General features: G+C 41.6%; 1 pseudogene; it reads right to left on the reverse strand.

Moving 5' to 3' along the window:
- Positions 1-243: 243 nt before the first annotated feature.
- On the reverse strand, positions 244-14,833 carry LOC108895951 (apolipoprotein B-100-like; annotated as a pseudogene).
- Between the last annotated feature and the right edge of the window lie 1,620 nt (positions 14,834-16,453).

Below are 16,453 nucleotides of genomic sequence, written 5' to 3' on the forward strand. Positions count from 1 at the left end.
AAAAAAATCATACCATATAATGGCTGTGTTATTTTAATCAGCAACTATACATTTGTGAGTTTGAGGGAAACAACTTTGACTAAAGCTAAAGTTAGGAAAATGCCACTTACATACATACATCACAACACCAACTTGGAGGAATAATTGTGTGTAAAAACCTTTACACTCTTACTGTATAAGCCTTCCAAGAATTTAGGTTTTAGACATTTATGTTAAATGATATAAGAAATGCACAGAGATGCATGCAGTACAAACTGTCTTTATTGAAGCCCACATAGTTTTTAAATAGTACATGAAACATAGAAAACACAGTAGGGTCACAACTGGGAGTCTACTGTGAAATAAAAATTACAAAATTAATACTTTGTAAAACAGAGTAGAGAGACAAACATCTTGGGTACAGATAACATTTGCTAGCATGCAGTTTTGTATTTTAGGTAGAACAGATTTAGTCTTGAAGGTCACACAACAGATGTAATACCGTGTTTGCATTGATTGTATCTTTTTGAGCCAGTTAACCAGTTAGTTGAATTTGGCAATAAATGGCAAAGGAATGTCAACCTCCATCTGTCTGTCACTTACTCTCACAAAGGTTTCAACATTTTTGCTCTTCTCCTTAAGGGTCCTAATGATATTGTTCTGGAATGCATTCAGACGTTTTACAGATGAGTCAATCCAGGACTGGATGTCAGCTTGAAGCTGTTCAGTAGAAATGTCAGCCAAGACATTCTGGATTTTAGCTCTCACAGCTTTTAGATATTCCATAACAATTCTGTGGGCCTCCTCAACCTGCCTGGCAACATCAATCAGGAGTGGAGAGTTGATGACATCGTTGTACACATCAGTCACAAAAGTGGAGAGCTTCTCTACATTCTGAGATTTTAAAGTTTGGAGAAACCTCTCACTTTGTTCAGTGGTAAACTGCATAAATGCTGAGAATTTCTGAATGATGTCTTCCAACTGGATGTCTCCCAGTTTCCTCACAGTGACAATTATTTGGTCTTGGATTTTCCTCAGAGCTACAGACAAATCATCAAGAATTTCTCTTCCACTGACAATGTGGTTAGAGCCAGGAAGGGTGAATTCAATGGCTTGGAAATAATCAAGGACTGTTGTAAACATAGAGGTAAAGTACTCTGGAATCTTTTGAACAGCTTCCTCAGATACATCTGCAACAAAAGCACTAAATTTTTGGTAGACTTCAAGCCCAGACAGTCTCTGTTCATAACCAGGGATCTGGAACTTGGTCTCTCTCAAGAATTTCACAACAGCACCAAGAATGATTTCAACTTTCTTTTGGTACTCTTTAAGGATCAAAATGGTCTTATCTGTGACCGTTGTCAGAACATTAGAAGGATTTACTGCTGCAAAGTTGTCAACGGCTCTTTTGAACATCACTTTACCCTGCTTCCTAGCCTGTTCAATGGAATCCCCAACCCTTCTAGCCTGTTTGTAGATTTCGTTATATGTCCTGACAGCAGGGTCAGATACCATTTCCATGACTGTGGGCACCTGTTTCTTCAGTCCCAGCATCACCTCATATGGCATCTCCATATTCCAGGTTGTTTGAATGTTCAGCTTCTCAGAGTTCATCACAGACATTTTCAGGCCAAAGATATCAATGTCTGTTGTTGGCTCAGACTGTAGGAAAAAGCAAACAGGAGACAAAAAAGGAATTACTAAAATATGAATACATCATTGTACTAGAATTACAATAATTTATTATAAATAAGCAAACTAGTAACCAAAAGTTCTCTTACCGGGTAGCGACCATAGAGTCTTGCTTTGACTTGTGCTGGGCGTTTAGTTTGCATCTGAACTGCAATGAGTCCGGCAGATGGAGTGGACATAGAGACAACAAGACCCTCCTGGGGATTTCCAGTAATCTCCTGGTAGATTTCCATCATCAGGTCAGGTAGATTGACCTTTGCTGAATTGGTGATGGAGGTGTCCACATTTTCATAATTTAAGATGATGCTGCTCTCATGGTTTCCCTCCACCACTGGATGCTTCACAGAGAGGACAGAAGCCATTTTGAGTCCACCAGCTGTGTTCAGGTTGGAGGTGCCCACAATCTTTCCAGTCAGAATCTCAAATTCAGAGGATGAGGAAGCATCAAGTTTGATCACAATGCCATCCTGGTTGAGGATGCTGGCATCAGTTTTGAGTGTGAGCACTGCTGTTTTCATGGAGAACTCATAGGTCAGATCACCCATTACTGGGATCTTGATGCTCTGAATTTTGGGCAGAGTGATTTTTGGAAGAGTCAGCTTGCTCAGGGCAGATGGAACATGCAGTGCAGGCATTGTGATGAGACTAAAGTCAGGAAGAGGAATGGTAAATGTAGACACCTCAACATTCATCACTGGAACTTTGTAGGCAGGCACTGTAATGGTTTTGGGCAACTCAATGCTATATTTTTCATACTCTGCCTTTGCTTTGCCATAAGATGTAGCGAGGATGGCAGCAGCCTTATCCTTACTGATGAGCACTTTCTTGTGCAGTGTCTTGACATTGCTGTTAATGGCACTGATGATTGGGTCAACATTAATGTTGATGGTAATCATCTCAGGGTTCTTCATGTACTTCAGCTTGGAGTTCATGTCAAATGTCTGCTGAGTTGTGGTCAGGAGGTTGCTCAGGACAGTATCTTCCCACAGGGAGAAGTCTTCCACTCTTGGTGTTCTCATACCAACAAATGGCACTGTTATGTCAGGAATGGTGATACGTTCCCTCAGTACATCAAGATTTGCCTCTCCATTAATCTGGGAAAATATGTTGATTTCTCTCTCACCATTATCCATGGTAAAGTAATGGTAGTATTTGTACTGGTTGAATCGAGCCAGGCCTGTCCAGCTAGCTTGCTGAACTTTAGAGTTAATGGTAAGAGCAATGTCATTCTGGAGATCCACCTTTCCAGACAGCTTGAATGGAAGAACAACCTTGGCATTTCCCTTGTTCTTGGTGTCAAACACAAGCTCATTAGGTGTGATCAAAGCAAGGGCAGAGCTTGAGAGAGTTCCCTCAACCTGTCCGATCAGCTCTGCATTGTGAGATGCAGTGAGATCAATTTTCATGTCTTCAACCTTAGCTTGGAACTTGACCTCAGCAACGCTGCCCCTAATGAAAGGTGTTTCTGTTTCAACCTTGGCATCAACAATTATGTGCCGGAAGATGCACATTTCAGCAACCACATTTTGGTTCATTTTAAATTGGCTACAGCCTGTTTCTCCAGTGAATGTCACTTTAGCTGTGTGGAGATCCATGACCACTTCTATATCACTCTTGTGGGTTGCCTCATCTGAGAAGTCATGAACTGCATATTTTCCCTTGGCCACATTGTTAAAGGTCAGACTGGCAGTGCCAGCCTCAAGCACGAAAACAGTCTTTTGATTCATCAATGTTTCACTGAAGACGTTGAGAGGTGGCATGTTGAGGTCATGTTTGTATCCAGTCTCCACAGTTGCAGACACTCCATTTTCCATGGCAAAGACTGCATTGTTGGTAAGTTCTGCAACATAGAGCTCAGTTGTGACTTTTGCAGTAGTTTCAGCATTAGCTTGAGCTGACAGACCATAGAGAGTCATTGTTCCCTTATGTTCAAGTGTGAAACATGACTGGTCAACATTGATGTTCTCAGAGATGGACAGACGACTCATCTTGGGTGCTGCAAAATGTGCACTGGCATCCACAGTGAAGTCCAAGACTCTCAAAGTAGATGTAGCCTGTGAGTTGAAGGTCATTTTGAACTCTGGTGTGACTGATGTGGTTGTGGTGTTCTCCAGGTCAGCAGTGGTCCTGAGTTTGTAATGAGGTGAAGGTAACCCTGAACTCTCCATAGAGTTTTCCAAAACAGGGAATTTTGGTCATATCTGTCACCTTCTCTTTCAGCTCCATAGTGAATGTGTCATATTCAAAAGATCTGATTTTCTGGACCAGTCTCATGAAATAGTCACTCATGTCTTCAATCAGCTGTTTGAAGTCAAAGGAATACACTTCATTCACAAGCTCCTGAACAGGTACCATAGCTTTTTTGACCAAAGGCTGGATGTTAATTGATCTGAGAGCAGCAAATGCAGACTGAATCTTTTCCCTCACCTCGTACTGCTTCATAATTTTGACAACCTCATCCATGATGGCCCCAATCATCTTCTCAATCTCATAGCTGGAGAGGATCTCTTCAATTTTGGCATACATTACATTGAACTTCTTTGCAATGTTATACTTCTTGATCCAAGCCATGATAGTGTCCTTGATGGATTTCAGCACATTCATGATTTTGTCAGTGGGGAACTTGGCTGTCATGTTGGTTATGACATTTTCCATTGAGTTGATAAACTTCCTTAAGTCTTGGACAAAGAGGTTGAAGTCAAAGTTGTCAATGACCTCCTTCAGTTCTGACACTTTGTTTTGCAACTTAACACTGATCTCATACCTGCTGTCGATGTCTTTCAGCATCTCAATGCTGTGGTCCATCAGCCTCATCATTGTGGTCTTTACATTTTCAATGACTGCAGGCAGGTGCTCAATGAATGGGATCTGGATGAAGTGGCTGTCACTGTTCTTGTCATATTTCACAAATCCAGAAATAGCATAATCTTGACTGGCCTCACTGAAGAGGGGGGTTGAGACTGCTCCTGCCATCTCAATACCCATTCTCTCCGCATTGTTGTAAGCACTAATTTCTTCATCAAAAGTGTGTTCGTTTACTTTGGATTTCATCTTCAGTGTGACACTTTGCTTTTCCAGGCTAAGCATGCTGTTGAACTTGTTCTCCATGTTGGTCTTAATGGTGGGTCTGCCTTCCAGTTCATGGGTGGTTGAAGCTCTGTACTCAAATGAATGTGTGAACAGAAGGGGTTCTGCTTTCAGGAGGAATTTGCTGTAAAGTTCACCACTCTGCTGTCCATACAGATACACTGCACCATCTGAGTTGAAAATGGCATCGATGTTCAGAGTGAAGGGTGCAGCAACAGTTTTGACTGTGCTGTCAAGACGAAGAGATGGTGAGTTGAAGTTAGCCACATTGTTGAACTTCACGGTCAGACCACCAACCTCCATATCAGTAGTATGTGTCATGTGAGACCCCAGTAGTTTACCGTTGGTATTGCACTTTGCAGACAGGACCATGTCAACAAACTTGATTTCATAAGTGTGCTTGAGCTCTTCCTCTGAGAAAACTCCCGTCATTGTTCCAGTCAGCTCCATGTTGTAGGGCTCTGCCTTGAATTGGGCATCATTCACAAAGTTAACCTCCATGATCTTCAGGTCATTTTTCACAATAACCAAGGCAGTAAAACGCTCCACGTTAACTGTGATGTCATGCATGTACGAGTTACTGTTATCAAGGACGTTGTCAGTCTTGGAGCGAAGGGTAAAAGATTTCAGTGCAAGGGACAGTGAGTGGACATTTTCAGTCCTCATTTCATTGAAAGATCCAACCATGTTGTTGGAAAGACTCAGGCCATCTTCATTCACTCTAAGGTTCATTCTGTTCATGGTGTTGATGTCAAAGAGGTTACCCTTAAAGACACCGTTGAAAGAAACTTCTGTGGTTGCAATCTTTCCCTCAACATTGAACTCAGCTTTGTTCTCTTTAATGGCTCCCTTAGTGGTGAGAGACATGGTGGCACCAGAAGTGTCAACTCCAGCATGGAAAATATTCTCAAAGGTCATTGGGCTGTGCTGAGCAGTTGTTGTACAGGTGGTGGTGAGGCCATTCATGTTCAGGACCAAGGTGGCCTTGTGAGAGGCAAGGCTTGCAAAGATATTAATGGAGGCATCTGTGTTGATCTCCAAGCCGGAGGGGTTCATGGACCCAGTGAGCAGAGAGTAGGCACGGTTCTTGGTGTCATCAGCTTGATTCTCTATCCTGAGGCTGGCCTGTCCTCCAGTGGAGGAGAACTCTACCTGGCTACGAAGCATTTTGTCATCAGCCTTGGTCACTGAGTCAGACTGGATCATAAGCTTGACATCCTTGTAGCTAAGGCTCATTTTGGTGGTGTGCTTGATGGGGTCACTGTTCATGTTGGTGTTAGACTCAATCAGAAGTTCCTCATTTGCATAGGATGCCTTGATCTTGTTCACAACCTTCAGGATTTCAGAGTTTACTCTAAGGTTACTCTCCAGTCTTGCTTCTTTCTTCACTGGCTCAACAGAGAAGGTGTGGAGGTAGGTGGTGGTAGCAGTCATGGGCCCAACAGAAACACTTCCATCTGTGTTGAGGTCTCCAGAGAGCATGTTTGGAGCTAGGGTGAACTGTGTTGTAATAGTCAGAGAAGTGTCCAGACCCAGAGGGGCAGTGGCATAGATGTTGTATCTTCCTGTTGATAGTACATTGTCTGTGACAGCAATGGTTTCCAGCAGGTTAAAACCTGTGCTTACAAACATGTGTTTCAGGGAACCCTCAGCTGTGAATTTCATAGTTTCCTCTGCTGTGTCTGTGATTTTTGTGGCTCCTTTAAAACAGATAAATCAATGAAATATCAGTTAGTATCAACTTGTATGCACTTTCTGTTGTGTTAAATAGCAAATGTACAAAAGAATAAAGATTAACTTACCCTCAGTTGAGAAGGAGAGAAGCTGGATTGGGCTGTCAGCCATGACATTGAACTTGGCCATGTAGCTAGGAGACTCAGCAGTGTTGTTGCCAGCAGAGGCTGTTGCCTCCCAGTTATAGTAGTTGCTGTTGACCTTGGCAGACACCTCCACCATTCCCATCAGAGGCAGTGTGAGATCATATTCAGAAGGGATGGTAAAAGTGGGGATGTGGATCTCCCTTGGGGCAAGCTCCATGTCTACCTGAGGTAAGGAGATGCGAGGGGAGGTGACCATTGCAGGTATCCTTAGCTCCTCAGATGATTTTCCTCCAAGAGGCAGAGGGATACTGATGGCCAAACGGTCCTGGTTGAACTGGTATTTGAATCTGCTTTCACTGGTAAAAGGAAGGAAAACAGAACACTTGTTAAATTTAAAACAATTTAACTGGAAAGTAAAAGTCACCTATGATTTTATCAGGAAAAAGCTGCAATTTTCTCACAATCCATACAAAAAATGACGTATATCCTAGTTCAGATTACTGAATGTATGTTACACTTACACATTCATGAATAGATTTTCAGGCATGGAGGGCACTTCCATCTCTGTTATACTGTTCTTCAGAGTCTCAACATAGGGAACATCAGTTGTGATCTTGTCCATCCAGATATTGCTGGCCTGATGAAGAAACACCACATTATTCATGCTTTAGCTACGAAAAACCTACAACTGATCAAGGTATTTTAAAATAGTTTAAATTATTATATTATTTTCACCTCAACTGCCTTGTTGAAGATGTGACGCAGTTTCATATCAGTCTTGACAACCTGCTGGTCCATAACATCCTCCACAAACTGCCCGAGCCAGGCCTGGAGGGCCTCAGTGTAAGGCACCAGGATCTTAGTATCAGCATTCATGTTGGACATCAGCTGAACCTCAGCCTGGTCTTCACCTGAGACACAAAGCATTTAGAATTTTAGTTTTGCATTTGAGACAGTGTTTGGATAAATTCCTGAAATTATCAATCTTTGAAGTTCATTAGCACTATTTTGTTATAAACGTACCATATTTGAATGTGACTGCCTGAATAGAGGAGGTCTCTGGGAGCTTGACATCACTTTTGATCTCCATGGTGAGTCCATCAGTTTTGCTCATTGTAGCAGTGATGGCGGCATCAGTCTTGAGTGAGGGGACTAACAGCTGAACCTGCAGCATGCCATCAGTCATAGCCTGAAGCCTAGGGATGAATAAAAACACAATCCAGTTAATGCCTATGTTTACATGAAGACTACTGAATATGAAAATCAGTACCTAACTTTAAGTAAGATACATTATTTATTAGCTAAGTGTTTAAACAAAGATTGTGGTGGGGTTTACTCACTTGGCACGGCCAGTCAAAGACAGCTGGGGCACGTTCTTGTTGGTGATCTCAAGGACAATGGATTTGCCTTTGCTGCTGCTGTCGGTCATGCCAACCTTAACGCCAGCCTCAACATCAAAGTCAGGTACCTGGATTTGGGTGGTGAAGACATTCCTGTTCCTGTTATATTTCATGGTGGCTGTAGCCTCGGTAGGCTGAGCACCTGAAGTAACAGAGTAAAAAAAACAGGATTACTTGATTACTGATGTATGTAGCCATACAAAATGAAAGACTATGGTTCACAGATAAAAACACAGGCTGACATGTTTTTTGAATAAATATGATGATCATACCCTCAGCTCTCAGGGCCATCTTCAAAGAATCAACCTTCTGGCGGCCATCCTTTCCTTCACTGAGGAGCTTATAGGCGATGGTGGCTGTGTACTCAGTGACTTCTTTAGAGGGCATGACGTCTACAGCAAATCTAGAGAACAAAGAACAAGCATCTGATGAGTTTTTATTTTAAAAAAATCCTTTAATGATATTGTACTGTGGATGTAGACAACTATGAAAATCATTTCTTAAAAATTAAAAAAAGTCAAAATTTAGTCATAGTGTTTATTGGCCTTACCGAATGATATACCAGCGCACATAGCCATACAAATCCAACTAATAGTACACACTGAATATTTTCCATTACAGAAGAATATATATATATAAGACTTAAAGAACGATATTCATTCAATAAGCAGTGAAAATCAGTGATATGACGGAATAATCACAGTTTCTTCAAAGAACAACTTACCCAGTCTCTCCGTTCAGGGGGAAGTAAGGAACAGCAGTCTTGTCACCAGTGTCAGCACGAAGAGTTCTGGTGCAGTATCTGACTCCAGAGAAGAGAGGCATGCATTCTGATTCACCCTCTGTGTGTGGGATCATTGTGGCCTGGCCAGCACCTACAATCAGCACTTTATTGCTATTTTGAAGGAAAAAAACAAAATCAGTTAAAATCTTCTTATAATTTTGCTGAAAACACCATATGAAAGATTACATGCAGTGTGGTGCCACGTGTTGCTTTTTAGCACACCAGCATATGACCAACAGCAGATTCACAAAAGCAGAAACACAACAAAACAATAACATTTCATCTTTTTAATATACTGCAATATATGTGTTTTGTGTCATTTGTTCTTACCTGATCCTCAAGAACTTTGTGGTTCCCTGTGGGGCGGGGATGGAAAGCTTGACCTGGTCCTGCTCCATGGAGATCTTGGCATTGAGAGCGCTCTCATGGTACATGTTGGTGTGCATCTCCACAGCGGACACAACAAATTCAGGGACATGGACTCCCATCTGAGTCACAAACTCAACTCCAACAGAGGGCATGAATAACAGCTCCTTCTGTGAACAAAAACAGATTGCATGAAGTGAAAGGGGCTCCAGAGGTATGAAAAGAATACTCAAGCAAGAACTCCTTGGCAGGAATTAAATAATTAAACCAGCAACAAGATAATACTGTCATTATGACAGACTTTTTTGAAGGAGTATTAATAACAGGATAAGGATGAATGCCTGAAAATGTACCATGTTTGGAGTCATGCGAAGGCCTCCCTTTGCACCAGGAGTGAAGGTGCCAGACAGAGCAAATGTCAGAGGCAAGCCAGATGCTGTTGACATGATGAATTTGTTGTCCATGAAGATGTAATGGGCAAAGATCTCATTGTCAGTGCTGGACATCAGGTCAGTCACAACCTGATAAGAAGAAGTTATTTTATTTTGGTGTTGAAAATTGATGGATAGGCATCATATTGAACAGATAACAGGAGTACAGAACAGTACCTTGGTAGGAATGAGCTTCATCAAAATTTCTCCATACATAAATGCGTTATAAGCCATAGACTTCATTTCGTTGGCCTTGATGTAACCAAGCTCATTTCCCATGATCTTCAGGTAGGCCATGGCCTCTGGAGACTCTTGGCTCTGCAGATCTTTCACCAGCTTGTTGAAGTTGCGCATAATTTCTCTCACAAGGTTTTCAGGGACCTTAGGAAAGAGTTCCATTGTATTAGTTGTGGTGGTATTAGTGGAAATGATAAAATAATTTAGACCAAGAGTGTTCAACAGAAGTAATTCCACACAAGATATACAGTACCTTCTGTCCCTCAGTTTTCAGGGGAGCAACCCACTTCTCTAGAACTTCTTTAATCCTTGGTGGCATTTTGTCTTCAGCCCAGTAAATAGCCTTGGACACAGTGTCAGGGAAGAAGCCGTTCTTTCCAAACAAAGCATCAATGCTTGGCTCGAAGCCTTTTCCTTCCATGCCAACCTACCAGCAAAATAAAGCAATTAGATTAGAAACAGTGGGTTTAGAATTATTCAAATTAGTTTAACTTTATGTGACAGATGATTAGGGCTTAACAAAAGGTAATAAAAAGGCAACAAACAAGAATGTCGTTTTTTAATGTTATCAATTTTTTTTCTGCTGGTGTTTATGCTAAAATTTGAAACAGCAACAAGTTACTGACTGCTGTGACCTACTGTATTACATACCTCCCAAATGTCCATGCTGAAACCAAAAGCTTTCAGGGTAGTTTCCAGCAGGACTTCCCTAGGCAACTGGCTGCTGGGATCAAACACAATGTTGCCCTGAACAGCAGCCTGCATGTTCTCATGTGCCAGGCCCAGCTTGTAGTTGCGAGACTTTGTGGCGTAGTCATTGTGTGTGGAGATATCAGTGCCTTGCAGGGCATCCATTATCTTCTTACCAATCCTGAGGTAGAAATAAAATAGAAAACAATCAACCAGCTGAATAGAAGTAGTTGTGTTTGTTAAATCAGCACAGTGTTTGTAGATATAAAGTACAAGTTGTGCTGACAGTTAAAAGGTGCTCTATTCTTACTTCTGGGTCTCTGAATCAGTAGACGAAATGATGTTGTAGACGTGGGAGGTCACAAAGGCCTTGATCTGCATGTTCTGCTCCTGGTTGAGCAGCTTCTTCAAAATTTCCATGTCACTGTCCTGGGGGTTCCTCATCAGAATCAGGTAAGCTGCCAGCCGCTTCTGCACAGCACCCTTGGGGTACTGGCAGACCCTCTGGAGGTTAGAGCGAACCTGGATAGAAAAGCAACAGTCACTTGTTTGTCACAACAGCTCAAGAAACGTTACACTGTAAAAATGGGAAAGCTTCTCTGGAGGGTGATGTTACATACCTCATCTGTCACAGAGATGCGTCTGAAAGCCTGGATGGCAGCCAGCTGCACGGCCAGTGTGGTTGCAGGCTGTCTCATGCACTTCAGCAGGGTGGCCTTTATAGCAGGGTCAGCTGCCTCCATTGCATCTCCCATGTTACCAACAACCTGGATGGGATAATACACAAATTTAGAAAAAAACATGAAACTGGAAAGCATCTTGAAAATTAGATTTTCATCAGAGATCTCAGCTGGTTACCTACCCTCAAGGTCAGGAAGGTCAGATCTTTCTCCCCAGCACAGTCAGCACCCAGAAGAGAAGCCATGAACTCAGAGACAGCAGTAATCTCAGGGGTGACTCCCTCACTCTGGTACAGTCTGGTATCAAAGGTAGAGATGATTAGATACAGTAATTTACAACAGAAACTACTGCTCAGTAAATAATATCAATATAATGATATGTGGGTTTACTTACTTCCTGACTACATTGCTCAGGGCATACATGATGGGTTTGCTCTGCTTGTACTGAGCCATTGCAAGCATGTCCTTCACCATGAGGCGGGAGGGGTTAGACACCAGTCCCAGGGCGTAGACAGTAGCATCAACCTCAAGAGCACTTTCATCAAAGGTCCTGAGAACCTTCAGAATGGCACTGGTGCACTCTGGGGTACCGCACTGAACCAGAGCTTGAAATGTCAGCGGCATGGACATGTCCACCATCTCATCAACGGCAGATCCCAGCACATCAGCATTCAGGCCACGGACCTCTGACACCAGTTTGTGGAAAAGGCTGGCGCGGTCCTCGCCCTGTGACAGGGTTTTCAGCTGCTGCATTGTGGCAATGGCTGCGTCCTTGGACTGCACGGGGGACTTATTGTCAGCAACATCCATGGGCAAGTACTTGAAGTTGTCCTCATCTGTACGGAATTACAGCACAAACATGAGAAAATGGTAGGAATTTGGCCACAATTTGATGTATATGATATTTTACAGTGCACTCTGAAAAAAACTATAACACTCACTGCGCTCAAAGATTCTGTCATTGATCTTGGCTGTCTCCCTTAGAGTCACTGTCTGTTTCACCATAGCAGAAATTCCATATTCATTCCTGTTGAAGTTAAGAGGGAGTTTCAATTAGTTAAAACTGGCACAAATAAGTTTCTGATTTTATACAACCAATCTACATTTGTGTTAAATTTCAAGCAATTATATGTTCATACTAGTACAAAAGTATTCATACAAACTTGAGAAAACAAACTGTGCACAATTAATAAGGAGAATAGGCGGTCATGGCCATCTGCCTACTGTAAAACTGGGTCAATTTACTCTCACTTACTGGTGAGAGAGGGGCAGGAAGAGGTGTTTCTCTGTGCAGGTACCACTGGTCATGTGCTTCTTATGGTTGTCAAACTTGTAGTTGCAGGTCTGGGTGCTGCTAATCATCTTGGACAGAGGGTAGTTCTGATGGAAGAAGGTTGACAAGACATCCATGTTTTGTTAGATTATGAGGAAGTGCTGGATACTGGAAACAGTACACTATTATTCTCTACTCAAAGGGTAAACACTGAAACTTTGATTTTCTAGGCCCTATCTGATAACTCTTGGCTTTAGTTTGTGATGACAACAGCATTAGGTTGTTGCTTAAGCTCTTACCATGCCAGAGATGAGAGCCAGGGGACTGGTGTCCTGCCTGCGGGCGAAGAACCAGTCGCATTTGGAAAGATCCCTGGTGACAGTCACATCAGTGGCGATATCCTGTCTGGAGTTAACAGTGAAGTCGGTGGTGCAGACTCCATGCACGGTGGGCTGGAAATGATGAGAGGTTATCATCAATACTTACTGAGGGGATGGGAGACAATTAAAAAAAGCACAGCTGCAAAGGCTGAAGTGGTGAACGTGCTTTTTGTCCTCTGGCAATCTCCCTGAATCTGATTATCAATCAATCTTAAAGATTACCCCCCCACCTCCCTGCAATGAGAGCAGGTGATGTCATTAGAAAGATAAAGTTATCTAGGGACTTTGACCTGCTGCTGTGGATTGTCTATGTGAGAACGACATGTTACAGGAGTGTTATTTATCACCTGTGACTGGGGCAGCTTATCTACTCATTGGGCAACTTGTTTATCTTTGCGTGACTCCTCTCCACAAACAGCTCTACTTGGGTAACTCTGGCCTGAATCGATCGGTAACTATGTGCTGACAAAAACAAAAATAAGGCAACAAATTAGGCAGGGGAGCTACCATTTCTTTGTTCTTCTCCTCTTCCATTGCAGGCACGATGAGAGCAGAGATGATTCCCCTCTTGACATTCAGGATGTTGACAGGCTCGTTATCCTCAGGGTAGAGTTTAACATCCGTCTGGCCTTCGACTGTGATCTTCAAGGTGTTCCTGTTGACGTGGAGAGATCAGCATTTACAACCTGCCCTTTACCTTTACCCCATTTTCACCTTTTATATTTCCCGATCATCCTCAGTTTTAGGAGTAAAACAACACAGATGGTTAATAAAGCTTTCCTGGAGACAAAAAAGGTGACTTACTCGGCCATGGCGGCTCTGAAAGCCTCAGCTCCAGCAGCGGGACGATACACCAGGTTACCCTCAGCATCCACACCAGAGATCTCACTCAGAGAGCACTCTGTGGTGCGGAGGATGAAGCTGCAGGTCTGGGGCACATCAACCTCAACCTTTGCGGCAGATCAAATATGTTTTGTTAGCACTGGCGTTTTCTACTATGGGTCATGAGACTGTTGTGTTTGCACAAAAGATCGGGTGGTGTGACATACTTTGCAGGAGACTTTGGGGCCACTCTTGTTGTCGGTAGCTCCATTCACACCGTTGAAGGTCTCAGCTTCATAGTCGTACACAAAGCGCCTGAAGTTCTTGAATCTTTTGGCCACTAAAAAGTATCAAAACATCAGTTATAGCACTATAATGTAATATTTTATATACTGAACATCTTTCTTCACTAATACCACACATTAAATGAATAACACACTACTACTTTATAGACCTTTAAATACTTTAAATGGACTGTAAACAATCACATCTATTAATTTCATGAACAGTAATTTATGAAAAGGGCATTGACAATAAGCAAATAACTCACAATAACAAACTGGAGATTGTTCCTCAACACTTCCCACATCTTGCTCTGTAAAAGACGAAAAACATATTGTATGTGCTTGACAATTTTAAAGGCAACAACCAACTCTAAACTTTACTTGAATTACACATACTTGAATTAAGTCAAGAGAATTTACAAGTATAATTAAGCCATTATTGGCCATCTTAAAATTATCCTTTATTTGAATAACATCACTGCTAAGTCAACTAGTAATTACTGCAGGTATGAGTTTGTCACATACAAAAACAGCAACATCTAGTAATTATCAGTTAAAAAAAATTAAAATTCAACAAACATCCACTAACCTTTTTCTCAAATGGATTTACCCATTTTTTTAAATATAAGACCAAACCCTTAAAATTCAATTAGCTTCAGAATAAAAACATGTTACTCACGGGCTAGTGTATAAGTGCCCAGCAGCAGCAAAAGGCAGAGCTTGGTACCCCCCATGATGGGCTTAATACAGCTCCTAGAAGCCTTAAGGTATGGAGAGTCCTCCGCTTTCAGTGAAGACTAATCCTTGCTCCTTGGTCTTTAGGCTTTTATACCTCTCCAGTCTTAAGAGTGTGTGATTACCAGGACTTGCAAATGTGTTGCCCTGGTTCCAAAGTCTGAGCAGTCCTTGTGGCAGGCCAAAGGTAAAAACATTTCACAAACTAAGACTGACTGTCTCTGTCAGCACTGGGTGGGGGTGGTCTGTGTGATTATCTGAAATTACCTTGTTTTATTATTCGGGACTGTTTTCAGAATTCATTAGACTGATCCTCATTTTCTAATATAAAATGAGGACGATAATGTTCAACCATTAAAAAATCACGCATATCTCAAAAAACATTTTGTAATCAGATCAGTGTCATTTAATAGCTAATGTAATCTTCAATCACTAACTTTGAGCACGATAAACAAGCAATCAAAAGGGCAGTATACAAATAAACTAATTTGGTAGTATCAGCAAAATAAGGGCATGTTTTTGACTTTTTAAAATTTAGCTGCGCAGGTCATTTTATTGATCGTTTTTTCACTGATTTCATGTTTCAAATCTATTGTCTTCAAGTCAGATGACTCTTACAGTTTTGACCATTTCAGAGTTGTGATTTCATGTTGAAAGACATTAAAGAAAACTAAAGGAAAGGAAGAAAGTACTCTTGTCATATTGTACCTTCTTTGTCTTCTTTATTTAGCACAAAGGTTACACTGTAGGCTCCTTTTAAACATCCACAAATGCATGAAGGCCTCTTACAGAAAGTGAAGTAAACCTTTGCCCCGAGAACAATATGAATCATATGGAGGCAGAATCGAAACCTGAGTCACCTGCTGATTCTGTTAGCTACTTCGAGTGTGTTATCGCCGTCTTAAATCACTGGCTCTCTTGTTAGATGCGCACACTTTGTATCTTTTTCATATCATCCAGATAATCAGATTTGAAATATTATGCACAAACAATATCAGAAGCACTTTAGATTACAAGCACTTAGATAACACTTTCAGAGCAGGACTTCTACTTGTAATGGAAATTTTAGTGTGAAATTGGTATTTTTTATTTAAGAAAAGGATCTCAATACTTCCTCCACCACTGTAAGCCTCTGTCCTACCCCCCGTGGATTTCATGTTACAGTCCTTTGTGCCATATTTTAGGCTGAGCAAAAAAGTCCAAGTCAGACTTCTGTGACATCTGAAATTTGTTGAAATTAGACAAAAAGTATCTTTGTCTGTTAAACCCTGTTCATTAGAAAATTGGTGTCTTAGCACTGGTATCTTCTTCTTCACTCTGCTCTTGACTAACCTTTCACCTCCTAAGAGAAGTCTGCGAGAGCAGTTTGATCCGGATTACAACACAACAGATAACTTAATCAGACAGAAGAAGACACTCACGAAGACAAGGCACTGAGCGAATACATAGTGATTACAGTATGTACAAAACATCGTAAACAACATTGAAACAACATGAGGATACAAACCCACCCCAGAAACAATGGATCCTCTAAGAGAATACTACATTTGACTCTCTATCAAAACATGTTCCACAAATATATGGCAATAAAAAAAAATATATATATATATTTTTTTTTTGTCTGATTGATTTCAGAGGTCATGTCAAAGTTCAGTTTGTGAGTCTGATCATCTGCTGTAACCTGATCACTCAGTTGTATTATGAAAGAAGAACTCATCAAATCAATACAATTCAACAGGCTACACGTGGCGGCACTGTAAAGCCACAGTGGTCCTCAAAACGACCGTAGATGT

This window comes from Lates calcarifer, linkage group LG7_1 (assembly GCF_001640805.2).
Source record: "Lates calcarifer isolate ASB-BC8 linkage group LG7_1, TLL_Latcal_v3, whole genome shotgun sequence".
In the NCBI taxonomy this organism is placed as follows: domain Eukaryota; kingdom Metazoa; phylum Chordata; class Actinopteri; family Centropomidae; genus Lates; species Lates calcarifer.